The sequence below is a fragment of the Euphorbia lathyris genome, chromosome 1 (assembly GCF_963576675.1).
Source record: "Euphorbia lathyris chromosome 1, ddEupLath1.1, whole genome shotgun sequence".
Lineage (NCBI taxonomy): Eukaryota > Viridiplantae > Streptophyta > Magnoliopsida > Malpighiales > Euphorbiaceae > Euphorbia > Euphorbia lathyris.
The window spans coordinates 104,372,272-104,378,271 of record NC_088910.1 but is presented as its reverse complement, the minus strand read 5'-3'; positions in this window follow the sequence as shown (position 1 = coordinate 104,378,271).

Genomic DNA, 6,000 nt, shown 5'->3' with positions numbered 1-6,000 from the left:
ACACACAAAAAAAAAAAAAAAAATATAAAATTGCATATTCCAATTACTTCAAAGTTTGAAGTTGAAGATTCAATTATATGAGGAAAAATATTTTGTCATATTTTGGATTGGGTATTGAATGCAACAATATCCTCTCCTAATTATTTTTAACAAAAGGACTACATTACAATAATATAGTTTTATTTATGTTATTTCTTCTAAATGTTTTTCCCTCTATCTATACTTGTTACACATAATGAACAATGAAATATATATACGCGATCCCCTTTTAGTGCACCGTTATATTTATAAATAAATATTTTAATTTATATTATATTTGATTAAGGTAGGAATTAGTAAAATAGAAATTCCGTTAAATAACTAAATATGAAAAATGAGAAAGAGAAATAGTAGTTGACCTGAAATGCAATTCAAAGGTTTTGAAGTCAACCTGAAATATGCTCATATACAGTCTTACTTTGAAGTTTGAACAACCTTATCTATATTTATTTATTTTAGCTAAAAAGTTCCTACAATAAATTAACTAAAAAAAAAAAAACTTTTACACGAAAGAATAATAAAAATGGTTGAAAATGATGTAAAAACATCAACTCAAACAAACTCTAATTAGTAGAAAAAGGGTTTAAAAGCTTGAATTTTGTGTTATGTTGATCTTGTTTTTTTTAGGCAAAATGTGTGGTTAAATACCTCAACTTTTATGATGTTGAGAACATTTTTTTTTTTATAATGAGAACATTTTTTAAAATGAGCAACTGATATTTAATTTTTACACGTATTGATTTTTTCAATAATAAATTTATTAGCTAACTCGTTAGTGTATATGACTCAATACGTATGAAAAATTATAGATAATAGATTTAATATTTGAAACCGTGAAACTTTCGAGAGTTTAATAATATGCCTTGTCATTTATTGACTCGATAATTTTATTGTTTTTTTTCTAAGAGGAGTTGATATTGAAGAATTTAATGTGTTAAAAAGCATGTTCAAACCCTATAAGTTCAAAGACTAAATTTGAAAATAAATAAATACATAATTAAAGACTTCATTCCTAAATTTAGAGGCGTACTTACTCTATTTCTACTTCATGTTTGCATTTTCATGGTGAAAATCAAAGTTTTAGGTATTTGATTAGGAGCTATTGTTTGCCTTTTCATACATAAAAAATAAATTTTTTTTATAAAAGTATGGAATCTCTGATTTTCCAACATCAAACAGAAGATAAACCAAACAGACCCTTAATCTCTGTAATCTCCTCTAACTACTCCATTATTTCTTATTTCTGTTAGGGATATTGTACAAAATTAAAGACTTAATTCCTAAATTTTAAAGGTTGAGAGGTTTAGAGGGGTGTTTGTTTACTCAATTTTCACCTCATTTTTGCCTTTTCATGTTGAAAACCAAAGTTTTAGGTATTTGGTCAGGAGTTACTGTTTGTCTTTTCATATATGAAAAGTAGCTTTTTATAAAAGCATGGAATCTCTGATTTTCCAACAACAAACAACAACAACAAACAGTAGGTAAACCAAACAGACCCTTAATTTATGTAATATCCTCCAACTACTCCATTATTTCTTATTTCTATTAGGGATGTTGTACAAAAATATCTTTATTATTACTAGTCAATAGTAATTTTACTTCTAACGTCATGAATAGTATAATTAAGGGCCTAGTGTTGGCATATTGAATAATTTCAAACATAATTAAGATCCTAATGGAGTATTCTCTTCAGTTATAACATGTAACGACTCGGTCCAGAGTGGGTGGAATTGGGGTAGAAGGCCTGAGCAAGGAGCGGCCCTAAGGGATGGTGATGGGGGCAGGAATGAACTGAATCCCACATCGAAAATGGAGAGGGAGTGATTGGGGCTTATTAGTAAGATGTGAATCCAATACATGCAGACACGTTTTAAAGCCGTGAGGCCCAAGATATTGGATTTGGGCCAGAGCGGACAATATCTACATGGTATTGGACTAGGGTGTTACGATTGGTATCAGAGCCGACTCTCCACGTACGATGTGTGGTTCGGGGACGAACCATGCAGAAGCTGGTGGGCCTGTAACGACCCGATCCGGAGTGGGTGGCGCCGGGGTAGAAGGCCTGAGCAATGAGCGGCCCTAAGGGATGGCGATGGGGGCAGAAATGAACTGAATCCCACATCGGAAATGGAGATGGAGTGATTAGGGCTTATTAGTAAGATGTGAATCCAATACATGCAGACGCGTTTTAAAGCCGTGAGGCCCAATGTATTGGATTTGGGCCAGAGCGGACAATATCTACATGGTATTGGATCAGGGTGTTACATAACCTCCATTGCACATTTTCATTATGTTATTAATCATAAAAAAAAACATGTGCACACATGTATAAAGAGAAATTAAAAAATTATCCCGAGTTTTGCACATGTTATACAAAAATAAATAAGAATTTTAATATTTTGTAAAACTATGTATTACACTCGATCAAATCTCAACCATTCATCCCACTCAATCAAGATTCTGTCTTAACCATTCATTCATAACTGAATTCATAACAAAATTCAGTTATCTGTTATTCTCGTCTTCACTTATTCTCATTACAACTTGTATATCAACATCGAATTTTCTTTTACACATTGAATAAAATGAATATTAATCTTCTTCATTTTCTCTCTAACTAGTTTTGATACATGGTCTTTCACATGGTATCAGAGCTTCTTTGTGAATCGAAGCATCTACAATGTCAAGAGGAAATCGCTTCTGTGAACTAAGAGAGAATAAAGATTTTTCTGAAGATGAAGAAGGGTCTGTCAATAGAGAAAATAGGAGTCAAAATGATCAGCAGATCGTGATGAACAATCCTAAAGACTATAGATTGGTCATTAACAGGGGAGTAGATGAGGGTGTGCAAGGAGCGCTTCCGCACAGGGCCTCAAAATTATAAGGGCCCCAAAATTTAAGATGTGCTTAGTCACATATACATATTAGCTTAAATTACAAAAAAAAACAATAACATAATGTAATAAGATTTATTTACACTTTTTCACTATATTGAGTGCGTATGTGATTTAGATATTCAACTATTCAAAATTTACAACCTTAATATAAAATTCTATTAATTATTAAGGGTTTAAGAAAAATTTAGCACACCTAGTCATTAACAATGCTCAACTCAATGGAAACGATTAAATGGCCTGGAGTCAATCTATGATTCGAGCATTGAAAGTTAAAGACGTGTCAGATTTTGCTCTCTAAGATGCTGAAATTCCATTAGACAAAACACCAACTTAGAAGAAGTGGATTAAAACAGATTATTAATCACATATTGTATTCTTAACTCCACAACTCTGGAATTGGAGAAGGTTTTCTATAAGTAGTCACTGCTCGAGAACTCTTGTAGGATCTTGCACACTATTTTGGAGAAAGCAATAGACTACAGATCTTCAAGATTAAAAGGGAGGTCGGTGTTTCGTCCCAATGCAATTCTTCAATTTTGGTGTATTTGAACAAGCTTAAGAAACTTTGGGATGAATTAGCTTTCATATTATGATGTTAATGTGGAGCATCACATAATTAAGACTATAATGCTTTTAAACGATTAAATGATGTGAATGAAGAGGAAAAATTAATTCAGTTATTAATAGGATTGAATGAAAAATATGATCATGTGAAGAACCACATTACATTAATGGATTCACTTCCTAATCTTAACAAAGCTTATTCTATGCTTTTGCAAGTTGAGAAACAAATGGAGATTTATGTTGAGTCGAGATAGCTAATTTCTGAAAAAAAAATGATAAGAATACAAACCAATAATAGAGAGAAAAACAAGAAGAGAAATAGTGATGATAAATTTTATGACCACTATGACATGACTGGTCATACAAGGGCTACCTGTTTTAAGATCATAGGGCATCCAGATTGGTGGAAAAAGAAACCAAAAAGAAAAAATGACTCGTTCTATTAAATCTAAAGCAAATTTTGTGCAGAAAAATGCATCTTATTTTGTTGATATTGAATGGAGTGATTCAGATTCAAATGTCGGACATGATAAGAACGTGAACTTTATGGTGAATGAAGTTTATAATTGTTAGTGTATGCCCTAATCCTTAGACGTTGCAAAACTGATTGTTATCAATTATCGATTTAGTTCTTTTTATCTTGTGCAAAATTAACTTATTATAGTATAGTAATCTGCATATGTTTGATGGGTTGAGGACTCGGACAAGTCAAACCATAGAGCAATTGGATACTATATTAAAACGTCTTTAGCCCGTTGTTATCGTGGGAATGATAATGAATGAAAGATTAATATGTGCCTTAGTTGTGATTTTGTTTCACCGGTTACAGACATGAGATTTTAGACCAAGGGCATAGGTGCTTATGAACCATTAAGCATTAGACTGATCCGCTTATGAGAACACCACATGATATCGTGTCAAAGGTGTATCTCGTGTAACGCTTATAGTGGATTCCTTAGATCCAAAAATCACTATGGAACCTGAATGAGACACAACATACTTTTGTTATCACCTAACGGGCCAATAAATTGGTGTCAAGTATGGTTTGTCAGGTATGTTCTGAATCATGTTGAGGGACCATGCATGCAGTGAGGGGATTGCTTCTCTCCTATGTAATGGAGGACATTACCTGCCACTTTATTGGTGAAGTTGAGAAGTGCACGAGTGTACCTAAATGAGGCAGGATGTTCTATGCCCATTTGGAACTTATCAGTTCATTGAGAATCAAGAAATGCATTAGCAATAGATGATCGTATAAAAGCATATAAAGAAAATAATGACATATTGAGAATTAATTTTTGTAGTATGATTTAAATGTAATTTTTTTCTTCAAAAAAATATAATTTTTATAACTAATTATAATTTTCATATAGAAAGCCATTAATAACATACAAAAACATGTTTCTTCTTTAATAATATTCTTATTTCTATAATATTATTGTCACAAGACGAGAGTTCTTGGAATTCTCACCCTCTACATTCTTGATTGCTTCCCATCTTCATTAAAAAAAATATTATTGTTGCAAGAACAAGATTTTACCACATTTTTTATATTCCAAAATTATCATTTTTAAAGATTTCTTTCTCTAAACATTAATTTTCTTTCTCTCTACTAATCAAACAATATCTGAATGACCTCAAAACTAAAAAGTTGAATAATTAAAGTTGATAGAATATTAGTCTTCCTTTATCTACGAAAAAAACATTTTACATGCTAATAAAAAAATTCATCATAGTTGGCAATTATCGTGTTCGAGTCGTGTTCGTGTCGTGTCATTTCGGATTCGTGTCAAAAAGAGTAAACTCAAACCCAACCCAAAAACTATCGTGTCACAATCGTGTTAACTTGTTCGAGTTAGTGTCGATTTCGTGTCGTGTTTTGGGTTACATGTAATTTTGTTATACATATATACTAATGATAACTTATAAAAATATAAGAAGATATGGTACTATTTTTAAATATTTTATATCGCTTATAGATTAGTATGTTAACACTAACCATTGAAAAGTTCATTAATATCATATTAGATGGTTATGTAATGTGTTTATAACAATTTAGGAGGTTTGAATCAATATGTGCAAGTAATAATTATAATTTTATTATCTTTATTAATAAAGTGACATAAAAAAATACGAGATGATATAACAATAATTTTCAATATTCGTGTCATTCTGGGTTCACATGTCAACCCTAACCCGACCCAACAATTTGTGTGTCAGTTTTGTGTCAACCCAAAAATGACACATTACCTACTAATCTAAACCCAAATACTAAAATTGTGTGTCGTATAATTATATCGTGTGTATTTTTGCCACCTCTAAGAAACACTACTAAATCAATTAACAATAAGCAAATCCCTAAAAACAACAAGAAACTGCTTTTTTTTCTTTTTGTCTTAATTTGAATTTTCCATACAGTTGATGAAAATTGATAGGATCGGTTGTGTAAAGTACATCTAGAAATAGATCATAATCACAAGTCACAACAGCTTTAAATGGA